This window comes from Mesoplodon mirus, assembly GCF_964341445.2.
Source record: "Mesoplodon mirus genome assembly, chromosome: 1".
NCBI classification, from domain to species: Eukaryota; Metazoa; Chordata; class Mammalia; order Artiodactyla; family Ziphiidae; genus Mesoplodon; species Mesoplodon mirus.
In genome coordinates this window covers 82,780,564-82,800,339 of record NC_138976.1, presented here as the reverse complement: position 1 = coordinate 82,800,339, position 19,776 = coordinate 82,780,564, and the positions used below count along the sequence as shown (strand labels likewise).

General features: G+C 40.6%; 1 long non-coding RNA gene across 1 annotated transcript in view; it reads right to left on the bottom strand.

Moving 5' to 3' along the window:
• The window catches only part of LOC309804067, a 313,329-nt gene extending 294,281 nt beyond the window's left edge, over positions 1 to 19,048 (bottom strand). Inside the window, exon 1 of the long non-coding RNA XR_014294047.1 lies at positions 19,004 to 19,048. This is a non-coding gene — a long non-coding RNA (uncharacterized lncRNA). The remainder of the gene's footprint in view (positions 1 to 19,003) is intronic.
• Between the last annotated feature and the right edge of the window lie 728 nt (positions 19,049 to 19,776).

The window sequence follows — 19,776 nt, the reverse complement described above, 5'->3', positions numbered from 1 at the left end:
GAACTTCCTTTTCCAGAGCATTTTTGTTTGTTTTATCCTCTCATCCTTGCTGTCTTTCTGTCCCTCCCTCTCTCTCTCTCTCTCTCTCTCTCTCTCTCTCTCACACACACACACACACACACACACACACACACACTCACACACACCACACATACACCATTATATAGATACTTAAAGCAATGGTTCTGTAAAGAGAAGTAAGAGCTGCTGGGTGTGGATCGAGGCAGGAAATGCCTTGCATTGAGAATGCAGTAAACATTCACAATGGAATTGAACTGGTACACTGAGATCTGCTGCATTCTGCAAGAACTCTTGGTTTTCTTTTAGACCTTTTTATCCAATGGACAGATAAAGAGGAAATCCAATCTGCTAACGCCTTGGCCAATTAAAGAAGGAGAAAAAAGTAACTGGAATCCTTCTGAGAGTCTGTTAGAAGAGCATGGAATCTTTGTTATTATCTCTAGCATTATCTTTTTATAACAAGAGAATAGCATGGTGGCATCCAGACCTTACTCAGAGGCATCATTTTTTTGTCTGATTCATATGCAGATATACTAAGGTGTGCTTTTTCTGTGTGGCTTCTATACACATTGGTAATGGGTGTATTTCCTAAAAATAAACTTTGGATCTTTCGCCAGTACCTCCCTTAAATCCAGAGCCCAGGCAACTAGGGCCCTTTCCAGGGGCCCTGTGCTTTAGGGAGCCCTGTCTGGGCCTGCTATGGGGCAAGAGCAAGGAGTCCAAAGGGTGAAGGGTATGTGCCGATCTGGAGCCCATAACCGATTGTAAACCACACTCTGGGTACCTGTGATCTGGAATTCCCAGCCCAAATAGCCCAGAATATATTTGGGGGCTTGTACAGTCTCCTACAAGTGAGTATCCTTCTGAGAGCAGACAATGCAACCCATGTGCATGCCCCCAGGTCTGAGCTGTGACAAAGAGCTAGCTGTTTGTGGGATGAGCGGGGGCAGACAGATGGAGCTGGGACATGTGGATGCAGGCATGTGAGTGCCCTGAACAGGAGATGGGAAGAAAAGAGGGTAGGCCATGGTGGAGTGGGGTCTTGGAAGTGGGGAGGTGGTCTCCATTTGTACTCTTGCCCCAGGCCCTGCAAATAAAATGAATGTTGGTGGGAGACTGGCTCTATCACCTCCCAAGAAGCAAAGCTTCATAACTGGACTCATTGCCTCCTTCTAACTCATCCTCCACAGTGTGACCAGGGTCTTCTTTAAAAACACAGACATGATCTTATCAAGTCTCTGATTTAAAATATTTCCATAGCATCTGTTGATTATAATATCACAAGCAAACTCTGGGTACTCAGCGTCCCTTATGATCTGGCTAGGCCCTACTCATTGTTCCTCCCATGAACCTCTCCCCCTCCACCACCATCATCACTTGCTGTGGCTTATATATTGACCATCTTGGGCCCTCTTTTGATCTTTAAACACAACCTGTTCACTCAAGCTCACGTACCCTTAATCATGATGTCTCTTTGGTTAGCATATAGAAGGTACAAAATACATTTTTGTTGAATTAAATTGAAATTTACTGGTATGACAGAACAATTTTTGAGATGTTTTATTTGTTTGTTCTCTTTGTATTTCCCATGCACCCCTCCCCACCCCTCATTCTAAGCAGGTTTCCAACTCTTTTGTATTTCATTGCCTTGGGAATGTTTTTTCAGTATGAAAAGCATACGCTCCTTCTTCAATTCATAGTTTATTCTCATCTACAATAAAAGCCTAAACTCTCTCGAGAGATTATACTCCAGAGGGGAAGTGTGCTCCAGTGGTGGCCATGGGAAGATGCTTTTGAGGAAAAAATGTATGGAAAAGTGAAGAGATAGCCAGAGACTAAGAGGGGACAGAGAATGGCAGGTTCCTGAACTTGGTGTCAACATCTTGGAGGAGGTCAGTCCTCAGAAGGGTTGAAGAGCTGCAGGATTAAGAAGCTATAGAGGTGGATGTTGATACAATCTACACAAAGTTGGTCGGGGAAATTGTCAAGATCCCAGGCTGTGAAACTAAGTCCTCTGCAATATTAGCCAAGTAATGCTTCCTCTCTCCTAAGTACAGTAAGTTCACATTGCCATTTAGTCAACGAGAAAATGCTAGAATAATCATACAACACCCTTCTCCTGCTCAGAACATGGGTGTGAGGCTCAATCAGTGAGGATCATTTCTAGTCACTGTCACTGTTACCAAGTTGATGTACTCATCGGTCTCCAGGTTATCTAATAGAGTTTGAATGGGATTTCCTCAGGCTTTGTCTATAAAAGAAAATTTTTTCTTTTCATTATTTGGTCCCTCCATCCCATCATATTTTTTTTCTACACACTCATAGTACGAGACCCATAGTGGAAAACGAGGTTAATAGTTTCCCAGGAGTTGCTTCTGCTGGCTTCATGAAAGATACTCCACAATAGACACAAGAGCTATCAATTTTAGGGGCCCACAAACCCGAGATACCTCTGTCTCAGAAGTTACAGAAGGTCTTATCTAGTTAGGATGAATGAGTATTACTGTAGAGAACTGTACTGTAGGTTTCCCAAAGACGTGGGGAGTGACCATCAGAAATCAATACAAAGGATAAAAAACTACAGCCAAACACAGGCATCTTCTGTCTGCTTGCAGGTCATTTTAAGTCTCCCAGGAACTGCTGCTTTATTCTTATTGTGAAAGGCAGCTTATAGGTGTTTCAAAATGGGTCTGTCGGAAAGCAGCACAAGCTATCTGCTTCGGGTGCAAAACCCATCATATATCAAGATATTTCCCTTGAACTCATCCCATGGGTACTTGGAGTCAGCTGAGCTGAAATTTGAGATCCACCTTCCTTCCTTCCTTCCTTCCTTCCCAGTTTCAGTCATTCAATTGGACTGAAGCAAGTCAACCTAACTGACAAAATGAGTCTATTTTGATAGTCTACCAAATATTGTTTGGCACACACACACAAATCTTCCTCTGATACACAGTAATATCCCGGGAGACAGAAGTTTTCAAGAAGCATTTAACAGAGGAGTAGGAAAGGTTAGAAGAGTCTAATTTGAATACTAATGCTGATTTATTGTTCATGGGTCTGTTACTCACCAAATTGCCCCACAAACGATCTACACATTCAGCCTTAGACACTTAGAAGAGAGCTGATAAATAAGTAAACAGGGCTTTGGTTATGAAATTAAAAAGCACTTAGCTGTTCCCACTCACTAGGTGACTATGCATTTCCCACCTAGAGAAGAGACCTACATTAAAATTTCTTGGAGCTTCCTCACTCAGCTTTAAACCTCATAAATAATGGTAAAGATATCCATGCCACCTTGGGTTGTTCTACTCCCTTTCTTCCTGGGAGGCCAAATCATTTCACCTAGACTAGCATTTATCCCTGTTGAGATGAGAAGATAAGACCAAGATAATCAGCTAATTGGTAGGCCCTCCTATTCCTTCTCTCTGTTTTGGATTCCTCCTCAGTCAGAATCTGTATCTCCTGCTAGGACATCTCTTAAGTCTTCTATCTGCAAGGAGCCTCATTTAAATGTAAATCAAAATCAATAACTTCTTCCAGACTGAAAGTCAGATGTTGTCCTATTGTGGCAAAGTTGAAACCATTCTTTTCAACTCAGTGAGTTCAGAAACTGTTAAAAGTGGAAATACTGGAGAGAAATTATTATTTTAATACCATTTTAAAATTTTGCCTCTGTTCTGTTTCAGGTTCCAGCACTGTTTTAGGCAAGAGTCACATGCAGAATACTCTATGCTCAGCATGGAAATTCAAATGTTTTTACTTAACTTTTAAGACTGTTGGACACTCTGAGGATTTGGTGTTTCTCCTGTATCTGAGAAGTTAACTCATGAGAGTCTCACTTTTGAGAACTCTGAAAGATTATAAAAGTAGTCTTCTTTTATATACGTTTATTAAGTGACCTTTGGATAATTTACTTTCCTAAATCACATCTGTCTGTCTGTCTTCACAGAACTTGCCCCAACAGTGGCAGAAGGACAAGTCCTCCTATCCTTTACAGTAGAGGAAGATTTGTCATTTGCAAGTTAAACAAAAACAAAATTAAGAATAAAAATGCAACACACTGAACCTTCTATTTTTCAAGAAGAAGTGTATTGGACCATGTTGATGTTTGGAAAGTTAACTCGGAGAGTCAAGCCTTAGAATACTTTTCATTTACATACAGAAATAACGAGCTCAATTATGCTGGAAGGGAGGGAGACTGCAGGGACATTGAGAAGGCGCGTGAGGACATGGAAGTTGGCCTTGAGAGTCCCTGCGCAGGGCACTGTGGCTTGGGAGCCTGTGGAGTGGACAGGTAGCATGAGTTTGGAGACACAATCCTCAAGATGCCTGCCCCAGCACCACTTGACAGAGCTGCCTTAAGAGGTCACCATCTGTGTCTACCATGCCATGCAGGGCTCCCCCCTGACTCCTAGGTTAGAAGAATCTCAGCCTGGGTAATATCACTCCTAGATTCCCCAACTCTACCACTTTCTTCATATTGTTCCCACTTCCTAGAGAGTCTTCTATTACCATTACCTTAAAAAAACTTCTACATTCTAACCAGCCATTTCTTTCCTAAAGCAGATCACCACACTAGATAAGATTGTGTCTGCTTCTGAATTGCCACCCTCCCCATAGCTTTGATATTCATCACACATTACAGGATTAATTAAGTGTGTAGATCCTTTGTCTTCTCTTTCTGATCATAGGTACTGTAAGGGAAAGGATCGTATATTTTTTCACTCTTTTATCCACACCCCTCCAACAGACAGCACAGTGCCATGCACACAGCAGCTATTCAATAAATATTGACTGAGTGAATGAGAAGGAGTCTCCAGAAGCCAAGGTTGATTTCAGAGAGAAATAATGAATGATTGCAAGGAGAATTCAGCTACTGAGGTGATCAAATTCAGCCCCAGCTTCAGATATGCTACCATTTACATACCTTTTAATGAGTATATAAAATTTTATATAATTTGTCACTAACAGGCTGCTTCTGCTGTAGCCCTCTTTCTTCCAATGGGCATGTCCCTGACTGGTGAGGGGGGAAATGCCCATACTACTAGTTTTTAAGACTAAAGAGGACAAGTGAAGTTATGCAGGGAGTTTGAACTTTCACGCCTTGGGACTCAGCCAAAAAGTAGGATGAAACCTTTGTAGATCATGGATGTTGGGATCATGAGTATTCTAAAACTTTATATAACTTTTTTATATTGAAATTTGTTTTATAAAATAAAATCAAAATCTCTTTATATGTGGGGGGTGGGAGAGGGAATCAGGACATCTTCTAAAGATTATTAGTTTTTCCCCAGAATCCATTTTACTCTTTTTCCTGACTTCTGCTGGCCACAACTAATTGCTCAACTAACAACTAACTTTCCCAGCCTCTCCTGTGGCTTGGTGTAGTCAAATGACATAGTCTATACCATGGGGTGTGAGAAGAAGTAAGCTGAGCAAATCATAGGTTATGTTTTTGAAATCAAACTGTCTTACACTTTATCTTTCCCCTTCCTAGTGGCTGGAGCACAGAAATGTGGTAGCAAGGCTGATGAAGGGCAATGTCCTAGGGGATGAGAATCACAAAACAGAAAGAACTCTGGATCCCTGGATAACCTTCCCCGGGAACACCCTGCCAACCTAGACTTTTGTATATGAAAGAAAGAAACCTCTATCTAGTTTAAACCACTGCTGTTATGGTTTCTGTTAAAGTGGCCAAACCAGTAACCTGACTAATATAGCCTGTCAATAAGGTACTATGTGGCATCCTTATTTTTAGAAAATTAAAGTGAATTTAAACAACTGGCTAGGTGTGTGAGGGGCTGTGTGCGTGTATGACTAGTGACAACCCAGGTTTTGCAAACCTGAATTGGGAATCAACCATCAAGCATTCGTTAATGGCCTAATAAGTCTCTAGACAATCAACAATCTTCTTACCCAGTCTGATTTTTATTAATTTTACCTAACTGAAATCTGCATCAAAGATGAAAATGAATAGGAAAGTTAAAAAAAAAGTCGTGTCATCTTGTTTGCTTTTTTTAATGCCTAGCACCTAGAATAATTCTGGCACATTATAAGTAGTTTACCAAATAAATAGATGGGTGAATTCATAAGTGTACCTGGAGCACCTCCTATATGCCAAATATACATTTTCTTTAAAGAGTTTAAATTCAGAGCAAATGAAATAAGACACTTCCTTGATTCATTATTTTAAAAAATGACAGCTAATTAAAGTGTTACATTCACAGTGACTTCTTTCTCATTTGGAAACCAAAGATGAGGTTTCTCCATCATACTTGAGCTGTACAGTATTTCAGGCCAGAAATAAGTACGATGGTCATCACATAAATCCACTGTGAAATCAGGAGTCAAATAATGTCACTATTAAACCTTATAGCGAAGGCTTAACCAATACCCTCTGAGCTAAAATCATCTACAGTAAATGCAATGAGACAGATTATAATGGATGTTTTATAAGTTTTGCTTAAATTGCCTGATGAGTTGAGAATTTCAGAATTAGGTATATTAAATGGGCATAAGAAAAGGAATCATTAACATCATAAAAGAATTCATACAGGTTTAGAAATTAGCATATAATTTACCAAAGGAAAGAAAAATTAGGAAAGATATGAAATAACATGTGACAAAAGTAAGTACTGCATATTGATGCAATATTCAAAATCCTGAAGACTTAAGAAGTTTAAAAATATAGATAACATCTGCTCTCACTCGAGTGGGATTCATCTGTGAGGAAATTTGCCAAAGATGGAAGCAGCCTTAAAATCTACATATGATAAGTGCTTTCTGATTGATTTGATTGGTTTGGCCTTTCTCAAACAATGGTATTGAAAAGAATGGACAACAAATTCCAGACCACTGTACTCATTTACCAGTGACCTCTTGACTGTCATTCCGTTTGTCCCTCCTTGTTCTGTCTGCCTTTCCTTCTTTTCCTATTCTGCTTTCAGACACAATTTTCCATTTAAAATTACAAAATGTAAATCTGTATAAATATTTTAAAGTTCTAAAGCACTAGTATAACAAGCCTCTCATTTGATCCTCACAATGCTTCCAAGGGGTGGAAAAGGAGAGTATTATGATTCTCATAATAATGAGAGCTAATACATAGTTTACAAATGGCTTTTACATCTGTTATCTCACTATGGTACTTTCAATTGAATGATTATGTCCCTTTGAAAGCTAAGAACATCAGGCACTGTCCTTAGTGGTTCTTATGTATTAATTAATTGAATCCTTACAACAGCCTAATACTCTGAGGGTTTGGGGTAAACACTAGAAGCATCACTTGGACATCAGGACAACAGATTTTGATTTTGGACAACAGACTGATTCTGTAGCATTCTGCAGAGGGCCCTGTTTGGAGGGACTCTGCACCAATAAAAAGACCCTGCTCCAGCAAAGGGCGCTATAGCCTATTGCTCTGTCTTCATAAAGCATAAGATTCATCTCGCACAAACAGGTAGTCTGAGCTTAGATGCCAGCTGTTTGCATCAGTTGCTGAGAAAGCCAGCTGCCCAAGGCCTAAAGACCTCAGCTGCCCATGGGAGGTTGCAGTGCCCCACCCCGAACCCTCACTGGGAACAGGAAGGCCCCAATCTCATGAGCTTTTTTTTTTTTTTTTTTTTGCGATACGCGGGCCTTTCACTGTTGTGGCCTCTCCCGTTGTGGAGCACAGGCTCCGGACGCGCAGGCTCAGCGACCATGGCTCACAGGCCCAGCCGCTCCGCGGCATGTGGGATCTTCCCAGACCGGGGCACGAACCGGTGTCCCCTGCATCGGCAGGCGGACTCTCAACCACTGCGCCACCAGGGAAGCCCTCATGAGCTTTTGAGATTGGAGAAAGCTGCCTTCTCCCAGCTGAGGTAAAGGCAGTGGCTCCCAGTTTCAGGCAGTTTGCACCAGACAATCTGGAACAATCACTCAAGGCCATTTCTGGACAAACCTTCATATCATCGCACATATCCCTATTCTTTAGACACTATTATTATACCCATTAACAGATGAAGAAACCAGACACAGAAAGGTGAGACAGTGTGCCCAAGATGGCTTCAGAGGCTCTGTGCAGCCTCATCACTTTAGTATCTGCCTTCCTACCATGCTGGGAGAGTGCAACAGGGGGCAACACCCTGCCCCAGTGGAAATGCTGAGACTAGGTCTGGTCAGTGCTGGTGACCAGACAACTCTCCCCGCCACCCCCCACTGTCATCCAATCCTAGAGGGCAAGAACCAGGGTGTGAGGACTTGATCTGAAGTCAAAGTCTGCAGCCCTTCACCAAGGTGAAGATCAACTGGATAGGAACTGAAAATGAGGCAAACAAGTTTGATGTCCCAAAGTTTACTTGCAGACCTGTTAGTCTATATACCCTTAGACTCTGACCCTGCTACCACACCAAAAGCTTTTGCAGCTGTCCTTGTAGTTATACACAGATTAGTTGTTGCATTCATGACCTGGGGTCAGATTCAAAGAAAGAAGGTATCCTGAGCTATATGACCTTATGACTTATTAGGAAAAAATCGTAGAACAGGAATAGTCACACTTTGAGAGCTCTTCAAAATACCATTTTCTACCTCAAGTAAAACCTCAATAAAAGTACTGAACTTATATAAAATTTGCTAAGAAGTGGCAGTAGAGCCTGTTACAAACTTCAAAAACATCAGGAGACTTGAATTCCAGTTCTCGATAATAGTGCCCTTGGTCAAGTAACTTCACCTCTCCAGGCCTCAGTTTCACATCATAAAATGAGGATGTTGGATTGGCTGATTGACCCTGGTGTTCTAGGGGGAAAAAGAAACATCTTACTCTTCTAATAAACATGTGTGATCAAACAGACCTGGAATGATTTCAACCTACAAATGTCAACTGTCAAGATGCAAAGAGGTCATTTAGACTTTCTGGTCCCAATCTGAGAGTTGCCTGTAGTGCACACCTTCAGTGGATTCATTCACAGACACAAAGATCAGAGGAAACCTCCCTTCTAGCGAGGAATCTCAGCGCTTATTTCCCATAGGCAAAGCCTCCAGGAAAAGTTGTCTGAATCAAAAAGGAAAACAGTTGATCAAAATTAAATATTGCCAAGTTGCAGCCCATGGAATACAGAGACGATTCTTCTCTCACATTTTCCTTTTTTTTTTTTTTTTTTTTTTTTGCGGTACGCGGGCCTCTCACTGTTGTGGCCTCTCATGTTGCGGAGCACAGGCTCCGGACGCGCAGGCTCAGCGGCCATGGCTCACGGGCCCAGCCGCTCCGTGGCGTGTGGGATCTTCCCGGACCGGGGCACGAACCCACGTCCCCTGCATCAGCAGGCGGACTCTCCACCACTGTGCCACCAGGGAAGCCCCTTCTCTCACATTTTTAATCAGAGGCCAGAATAATAAATAGTTAGCACCTACTACTCATCTCATTGAATGTGCTCTCTTAGTGTCAAAAGTGATCAGACCCTCCTTTAATCAATACTTTTCCTTTCCAGATCTCTCTCTGAATCTAAGTGTGGCCACAGTTCAAATGGCACCATCATGGACTCAAGAAAGTTTTAACTGAGAAAGGCCTCTCAGAGAGGCCACTTAATTTGGGAAGCTATTCCCAGATTAAATCATTCTCTGACCAGCCCATAGATGTCTGGATAACCAGATTGATTCTCTTATTTCTTGATTTTTTTTTAAGAAAGCCAAATGCCATTAGAAGCCTTTCAAAGTTAATAAGACTATCTCAAGAAGAGTTCAGAAGAATCTACTCAGAAATTCATTAACTGTCAATCCTTTTATATACATAATAGATAAAAATTGATAGCAATAATTAAATTTTAATCAGGGAGATTCCTAATGATAGATTTCACAGTCTCTTTTAAATGCCACATATGTATGCATTCATTCATTTATTCAACAAATATTTTTGAGTGCTAAATATGTGCCATGCTCCACACTAAGCATAAAATAAGTTCATGAAAATATACATATGACCTACCTAATTTATTCACAACACAAAATGTGGTTCCTAAGAAAATGTTTATAGAGTTTGCTATTCACCAAACATCTCATGCCATCAGGGTATTCTCCCTCTGCTTTGCAAAGACTAGGATCTGGAAAATAATATCCAAGTTTGATCTCAATTTCATGGACTGAGCAAATATACTCCCTGTCCAGAAGAATAGGTTCTGGCTTCCGAAAGCCTGTGTGCCTTGGAAGATTTTGAGTTGATTAGCAGGAACTGTGCTATTTTGAGGCCGAAACCATTTCTGTTTCAAATAGCATAAAGTTGTACCCCAGGAATGGGGAAAATGCCAAAAGTAATTTCCAGCATTCCAGAAGATTAAGAAATTGAAATCCAAATATTTGGGGTAAAAGCAAGTGTATAATAAATGTTTATCCAAAATTTTATATAAGAATATTATTATCTGCATGTGCCAATGTCTGGGTTTCACACCCATTCTTTCTTTTTCCATATAATCAAATGGCACATACTATTCCCAAAGCAAAATACGCAAGAAGCTGTTTTCTCTTGAGCCTCTTATTACAGATATACATTCTTTTGTCCATCTTTCCAGATGCTTTGAACCCCATAATGGGCAAGAATCCCAGTGGCCATTTGCTTTCTACTATTTTACACATGGGAGAATAGGAGGTTCTGAGGGGTCTTGCCGAAAGTCGCCAAATTAGTGACAGAGAAGTAAACAGGCTAGACCTGTAACTTCAGATCCCTGGCTCCCCACTCAGAACTGTTTCTAAGGCATCATCTGACTGCATTCTAAGGCATCATTTGACAGTAGCTATTGCAGCTAGAGACTTGAAAGAAAGATGGCTCAGTCTCTTCCCTCAAGGAGTAGAAGAGATTATTGCAGAAGAAAGTGTGTTCGTATAACTCTCCTTTCAAGGGCTTCCTTTTGCTTCCTTGGTTCTATAACAAAAAAACAGTGACGCTTTGATTCATGCTCTACAGTCCTCCTTAAGGTGAATCTTCCAAATCAGCCTCCCTCTAGCATTAATAAGGAAAACAACGTGAAATACAGCATCCCAGAGTCACTGGTAGTGGACTTGCCTGAGCCCTGCCTCTTCCTTCAGGACTTCTTAACTGTCTTTTACATTAAGTTGTAAAAAATGTACCTTTAATCACCACCATCCCCTTTAGGATTTCAAAGGAATAGCCTAGCAGTTCATCTTAGAGATGCAAACTGTTCCCTGACTCGCTCATTTATCTCAAGTCACATGTAGAAAGTTCCTTGGCAGCTGCTCAGAGGAACAGAGGTGAAACCTCCAGTTAAGAATGACTTACGTGCACTCCTCCAGCCAAGAGTCGCTCTGCCTTGCTAACCTCCTTTGCCCTGCTTTAAGAGATGGGAGCCTATATACTCAAAATTCATTTATTCCTGTTAAGGGTAATTATCTCAATTTTTGATGATGCCTCCAGCTATCAAAGAGTGATGATGATGCCAGTAAAATGTTTCTCTCCACTCAGGAAGAAAATATGAGGGACTGTATATGACACAGATTGGGTCTCAGTTCATAAACAAAGCAAATCAGTAAGCCTCTTTAAAGCACAAGATTCAAATTTAAACTTCCCGACAGGCTATGCTTTTATGTCTTTAAATCTAAATGACAGTGGAGACATAGAGTAAAGAACTATGAAGGCAACTTTTGTGATATCAAGTTACCACCTTTATTAGAAGAGATAATTACACTAAGCTGGGTGAATGGTAGCCTCTGAGATAAGGTTCCATCCCATCTCTCTCGCTTTCTCTGCCTCTATCTCTCTCTGTGTCTGTCTCTGCCTCCGTCTCTACCTCTCCTATCTTTCCTAGCTGAACTTCTTTAAAAATTGTCACTGTCCCCACTGACTCCTGAATGAACACACTGCCATTTGACTTTGGTCCACACCACTTCTTTAAAACTGCTCTCTCCAGGATCAGTAACATCATCCTTGCTGCTAAATCCCATAGACATGTTTCAATCCTTCTCTCATATAATGGGGGCATTATATAGGAACTTCCCTTAACCTTGAACCCTGGGGGAACTTGCCTTAATCTCCCTTAATTCTATGGCCACCCTTCCAGAGTGAAATCCTGAATCCAACCTCTGTTTTCCATCTCAGGGTAGTACATCTATTGTCTCTTGAGAGAAAGATGCAACAGGAGGAGGCATGAGCTTCTAAAGAGGTAGCAGCAAGTATGGGCAAAGGGGCCTGGCCCATTAATACTAAGTGAAATAACTCAGGGTTCTAGAGAAGTTAAATATGTGGGTGTCCTCAGATTTACACAGCCACTTTGAAAGAAAAACATATTAAAAGAAAATTTCATTTTAGAAAGTGGGAAGGATGTGAAACTAAAATTCCTTTTAGAGAAGCATTTCCAAAGTAATTTGGGGGTTTTCATTTGTTTGTTTGTTTTTAATCTTGTTATGGTTTCTAAGGTATATAGACTTAAGCTAAATGACTTGGATTATTGCATTTCCAAGCTGTTCACAGCTCACTTCTAAATACGATGAATAAAACCCAGAACAATCATGAAAGGAGTTTCAAAAATGATAAAACTATGTGAGATTTTTTTAATCTCAAGAAAAAATAAAATAAAAAGTGAAAATGGGCTCATCGGTCTCTACTCCCTGATTCTGATATAATTACAACTTTTTGAAAAAGTTTTGCAAATTATGCTCATGGCATGCTCGGCATCTCATGTTAAATCAAACTGACACAATTCTCTTGTGGTGAAGGGAAAATGGTCTTTTGTAAAGTATAAATTCTACTATTACACTCATTCAATTGCTTGTGCCTTTTAGAAATTTTTTTGTGCCAGCAACTGTCAGGGACAAAGGATACAAAAATTTGTAAGGCCTACACCTGCCTCTAGGAAGTCTCAGTCTAATGGGATGAAGACATGTTTAAATACATCCTTGCCGTCACGGCATTAGGAGTATGCCCTAGATCGGCGGGGGTAGGAGAAAGGTATGACCAATTTCACTACCAATTAAATTTAACAAGATACCAGCTCTATTTTTTAATGGAAATAGTTTTAGCTATTTTGCGGTTTATTATAATGTTTGCTATTGGGTTTTGGTAAAAAGAATCTATCATACTTAAACAGTTTCCTTTATTTCTAAATTACTTGGCATTTTTATTAGAAATGACTTTACTTTTACGATGCCTTTCAGGCATCTATTGATATAATCATTGACTTTCTTCATTTAATTTGTTGATGTAATAAATTACATTGATAGATTTCCTAATATTGAACCACCCTTATGGTCTTAGAATAAACTCTACTAAGTCTATATTATACAGTTCTCATAATATGCAGCTGGAATCAATTGGTGTATGCTATACAGAATTTTTATATCTACATTCATATAGAAAATTATAGTTTTTCCTTTTTTATAATATATTGATCAACTTTTAGTATTCAAGTTATGCTAGCTTTATAAAAACAATCAGGAGGCCTTTGCTCCTTTTCTATGGTCTGGAATAATTTGAATAACATCGAATTTTTTTATATTAAAGGATAGATAAGATTTTGAAAAACCTATATATGGTCTTTCTTTCACAACTCATCTCTCAATTTGGAATAAAAGAAATTTCAGGAGACTACAGAATGTATACATTATTTCGGGAACTGTTTAGTCATTCTATAGATGCATTTGTCATAGGTTGGATTTTCTGAAATAGACTGTGTGATGGAGACCTGAGTGCAGGGAATTTATTGGGAAGTGCTCTTGGGAGCACTGACCTGTAGAAAAGTGAAGGAAGCAGGATGGAGCATGGAGAGGGAAGCTGAAAGGAGCAGGGGCACTAGAGCTAGGATGGCCCTCCAGGGTCGTCCTTTTGTATTATTCAGTGTTCTCCAGAGAGACAGAACCAACAGAAGATACATGTATCACCTACCTCCAATAGGAAGGAAAGATAGCTAGATAGATGGAGATTTATTTATTATAAGGAAGAATTGGCTCATGTGATTATGAAAGCAAAGAAGTCTGCAAGCTGGAGGTCCAGGAAAGCTGGTGGTGTAGTTCTGCACCAAGAAGGTCTGAGACTCAGGAGAACTGATGGTGTAAGTCCCAATCCAAGAGCAGGAAAAGACTGATGTCCTAGGTCAGCAGTCAGGGAGAGAGAGAGAATTTTCCGTTCCTCCACCTTTTTGTTTTATTCTGACTCAACAGACTGGATGATGCCCCCCCACACTGGGAAGAGCAATCTACTTTCCTCAGCCCACCAATTCAAATGCTAATGTCTTCTAGAAACATCCTCACAGACAGAACTGCCAATGGGCAGGGACTCTCACCTTGGGTGAATCAGCTCCTGCAGGCCAAGGACAAGTCTGTGGGAGAGACTCAACTGTGAGCTATCCTCAGCCAACACTTGTAACAATTGAGGGAATGAGCATATGTTGGTCCTGAATGGGTGGGTCTGAGTGGTGTACCACTATATCCACTGCACTTGCTTTAGGTGGACGAAAACTTTCACTTTGTCCGCTTAGAACAAATATTAGCATGAATCAATAATTTCCAGGTTATCTAAAACTTCCTTATGCCTTTATGGAAACTATCATCTCACAACTTTATCTGGAAACTTGGATGCTCAGTGGACTTTAGCATGGTGATTTTCAAATAGGACCACTATAAGTACATGAACAATTTTTCCATTTGGCAAATACAATAATTTTTGCATTCAGGAATGAGAAGTTTTGGCCTCTCAGATGAGAGTTTCTCTCCTCACAATTTCATCTTATCTCATAAGTATACAGTAGTCATTGTAAAACGTCTGTAATTTGTTATACTATTGCTTTAACATTCCCTGCTTCACTGATCAAATAACGTTCTTCAGGGTTACAGAATTCCATATAATATTTTGCCACCTAATGTGTTCATTTTTTTAAGGTAAACTGTACAAAAATTATGGTAAATATAGTATATCACTTTGATATCTACCTTATTTACTCAAGAAAATCACATTTCTTACCCTACTGTGAGAACATCATTTATTACCCGGGGGTTCAATGTTCTCTAAGATTTGCTCTCTATCTAATTAGTTTTATAATCCAATGTCCTAGCTCATGCCTTCCCACCTACCCCTCCCCTAACCTGAATCAAGCTAGGTGCAATGTGCTTATGTACACTGTAATATATTTCACAAGTGCTGTCTTGACCTAGTTTTGAAGTCATACCTAAAAATTCTCAATTCCCCTTCATGGGCAGTTTGCTAAGCTGCACACCAAACACTTTGCTCACCAGGCTCCCACTCTCCAGGGCCACCAGGCATACACGCCAACCGCACCCCCTTATGAGGCTTCCACATTCCCAGGCCAGGTACTAAACAATTAAGGAAAGCCTCTATGCTCCAGAGCCATGTAATTATTCAAATTAATCAATCCTCTAGGAAGCCTGCAAAACCTAGTTACCACACCCACTCTGCCTGCCATGCACAAACTCCACCCAGAGCTTAGCTTGTGTTACCCTGTCCCATGGTGCAACCCTTTGTGTGGCCCTACAAACAGCCTTCTCTCCTTGTAGCTGTAAGTAACGAAGAGCTTTGCCTTTCATCTACTCCAGTGTCAGTGTATCGTGCCCAGCCACCAAAAGAATCTTTAAATTTGATAACACACACTTGCTTACTTGTGCATTCGCTTCTCTGCCTCCAGACATTTACTTATCCTGTTTTCCCCTCGTGTGACATCCTACTACCTGCCTTCATCCTCAGTTGTGAATAGCCTGTCATTTTTATTCAGAGGGAGATCTGAAATTCTGTTTTCAGGGACCCTTTTCCATGTCTACGTTCCTCATCTGTCCTCTTGCCTTTCTTTGGGCCACTGTTAAGGCACACATCCCTTTGTTTTTATATTACAGAGCTTTATGGGCAGATCTGTTGTCTTCACCATTTAATACAATATCTGAAAACACTACAGTATTTTAGTTTCTTTGACTGCCCCACAGTCTCTGGCATGAGGTCTATTATGCCAGAGGCAGCCCCCTCAATACATATTTCTTGAATTCACTTTGTTGGAGCACTGCTATGCAACTTCAATCCTGGCTGAAAGTGACAAGTCACATTCCTGCCATTCTGATGCTCCTTTCTTCTGCCCCACTGTGGTGCAAAGTGGAAGGTTGCAGGGGTGCAAATGAAGAGGATGGAGGGAAAGCAAATGCTGAAATGAAGGTCTACAGTTCCTGCCCCAGTGGAAAGGGGTAAATAGAAGCAAGGCAAAAAGAACACTAAATGACCAAAATACTTCATGACAGTTTCCTTATAAGGACACATAGAAGGTGAACAACAAATTATCTGTTGAATGTAACAACCAGATTTCAGAACCTTAAATTGACTGTTCCAGGATTAGATCAAAGATCATTTGAGTTGCATGAATATGGAGGACCACACTGGACCAAAATTTTTCCTATTGCAGTTAATCTGCCTCTTTGAATTATTCACATGGTAATTAAGTTCACTTGGCCCCTAATTGCATAAGATATTGTTTTAAAGACAAAACCCTTTTTTCTTTATAATTCATGAGTTGTGGGATTCCCCCCCCCCCGAAGATTCTTTGAAGTCTTATTCTAAAATAGTTTATTGAATTAAAAAGAAAAAGAAAAGAAAACATCTAATAAAATGTTCTCTCTTGAATTACAATTAATTTAAGATACAGGGTGGTTAACAGATATCTCTAAGGAAAAGATGGTTTTGTTTTGTTTTTAATGCAAAGTACTATTTGCACTGGCAGATTTGCGTAACTACCATATGGCTAATTAAATGAATTTAATGACAAAAACTATGTATATTCAAACTAATAAAAAGCTACACTGAATGTGGACAGCTCTCAGCCTGGCTATCCTTTCTGTTCTCCGTCTCTCAGTGTGTCTGTCTGTCCCTCTCTCTCTTTTTCCTCTTTCTCTCTCTCCCTACCTCTACCTCTAAAGGCATCTCTCTCATTCCTTACTTTCTTCCTATTACCTACTCTTCTCCCCACCCTGTAGTCTAATTCCGGAGGCAGCCAATCAAATACACTCAGCTCATGACCATGTGATCTACTGAACCCTATCATTTTTCAAGGTCATCTCCTGGGTTTGGGCTGCCTTAAGTCTAAAGCACCTCCGGATCCAGACCTTCCCTGCACAAAGAACAATCCAGTCCTGCTCTCCCAAGCCATGGCTGTTGACAAAGCAGTTGAAACTAGAAAGGGATGCTAAGTGACAGACAAATTCAGCCAACAATCATTCTTATCTTCCATTTTTCCATGACAGAAAATAGGAGCTGAAAACTTACAGTGAGTCTAGGCTTCAAAAATTTCTAATTGGGACTTCCCTGGTGGACCAGTGGTAAAGAATCCACCTTACAATGCAGAGGATGCGGGTTCAATCCCTGGTCAGGGAACTAAGATCCCACATGCTGCGGGGCAGCTAAGCCAGTGCACCACAACTACTGAGCTCGTGCACCTCAACCAGAGAGCCTGCTTGCCGCAAACTACAGAGCCCATGCACCCTGAAACCCGCGCACCACAACTGCAGAGCCCATGTGCCCTCGAGCCGGCACACCACAGAGAAGAGAAAACCCACACGCCACAACTAGAGAGAAGCCCGTGCACCACAACGAAGAGCCCACACGCCACAACGAAAGATCCCGCATGCCTCACCTAAGATCCCGTGTGCCACAACTAAGACCCAACGCAGTCCAAAATGAATAAAGTAAATAAATAAAAAATAAATAAATCTTTAAAATAATTTCTAATCAAACTGCACAAATCTTGGTCTTCAGGATGAGTCAAACCAATGGATATTTAATAACCATCTGTTTCTTCCCAGCACTTAGCTTCATGTTCCAACATGTCTAGAAAACAGGACAGAACTCCAGAACTGCACAAGAGCTTAGGAATTCTTTTTATGCTATAAAGGAGAAAAATTGAAACCTGGAAAACTTGGATTTATGTAGAAGACCTGGCTCTTGCCTTAGAGAACTTTTAAGCCTAGTTCATGATAGTCCTTGACACAGCTTTTAAAAACAACAACAACTCTGAGCAAACTTTAATCGATTGCTCCATTGATTAAATTTTGAAGCTGGAAAGAAACATCATGAAAACAGCATCTCACAAAAGGAGATCCAACATAGCACAGTGGTTTGGAGCCAGGCAGAGCCTGGGTTTGAATTCGGGCTCTACCACCTACTTGCTCTGTAACCTTGGGTGAGTCACTTTACCGCAGTATCCTCATCCGTAAAACGGGAATAATAATAATAATACCTACCTTACAGGGCTATTTGGAGGACTAAATGAGTTAATATTAATAGCATATTTAGAGCAATAGTTGCTCTTATTAACAGTGTTATGATCCCAGATATCATTGTGTAGGGAAATCCCTCTCACAGAGAGATTAGTTCGATGGCTTCTGGCATAAACCAGAAAGCCTATGATGAGGTGTGAATTCAGGACCAGGCAATAAGGAATCCCAGGCAGTGCACCAAAAGGGGGATAAATACATGGTAACTGAGCAGCTCTAGGGGCTGAAATAGAGTGAAAGATTAAAGGTGAGCCCGCAAGGCTTTAGCAATTTTGGAGAAATAAATGTTAAACACTAGACAGTGTATGTTTTCACAACTTCGGAATGAAAATATCCTTTAACATCATTTATCTAAGACACCCATCCCCACAAAGATTCACAGATTCCACCACTTCTCATTACCTCTTACAGTCTCTCACTCTCAGGGTTCAGTATTACTTGGTTCTTTTCATTCCTCACTCGCACATCCAAGAACATCCTCATCAAAAATTCCCCTAGGTGTCTTTTTGCCTCCCAGCTTACTTTGCTCACTCCATTTCCCTAAAGTTCCCACTAGTTCCCACCACACCTGGCAGAATCTATATTACAGGTGTCAGAATAACCATATACAGTGTCACCACACTTGACTGCACAATGACCCAGCAGAGAGTGTTAAAATCTCATCTCACTGCCCCCTTGTGTGGTGTTGAGACTGCAGTGTGTGCATGTGTGAAGCAAGATGTGAAGCAAGAAGCTTTCTTACCTCCAAACACTAGACTTGGTGTATGAGCCACTGCTTCAATCCTCCCCTCCACTCACTTTATGCAGCCCCTCTGAAGCTCTCTTTTCAAAAAAAACCGTTGGGGGATGGGGCACAACCAGGGATCTGTGAGGATCAAAGGAAAGTACAAAGGTGAAATTTGCCTACAGCCCTTTTCCTATTTAAGGGGCCAGTCTCCCACAGGCTTCATTCTCTTCATATTTCTCTTTCTTTGTCTTTCCCTACTTACTGAATTTGTTCCTGTATAGTTAGAAATAAATGCATAAATCCAGAAAATGAAAAAAAAACATCTAGTACAAACCTTTAATTTTTATGGATTATAAAATATAGGTCCAAAGATGTTTAAGCGACTTTCTCAAAGGCCCCAACTTTCTATATTCATCACAGATGTGAAAACAGCTTATTATCCTCTACTGCTCAGAATCTAGTACATATTGGCCACCATAAACTTACTGTATGACATCTCAAACTATCTCACGACCACCCCATGAAGTGGATATTATTATTCCCTTTTTACAAATAAGGAGTCTGAAGCTCAGAGAGGTGATCTATCTACCAAGAGTCACTCAACTAGTAAGTAGTGGAGATGAGTTTTAAGCCCAGGTCTTCCAACTCTTGCCACTATATTGAACTTCTATCACTTCTAGTGCCAGGATGTGGCTGGACTTAGGTCAATATCTACGTATTCTTTTCTCCTATATCTGTACGTCATTCAGGACTCTTATTCATTTGTGTAATTTTTCATTTGATCGGCA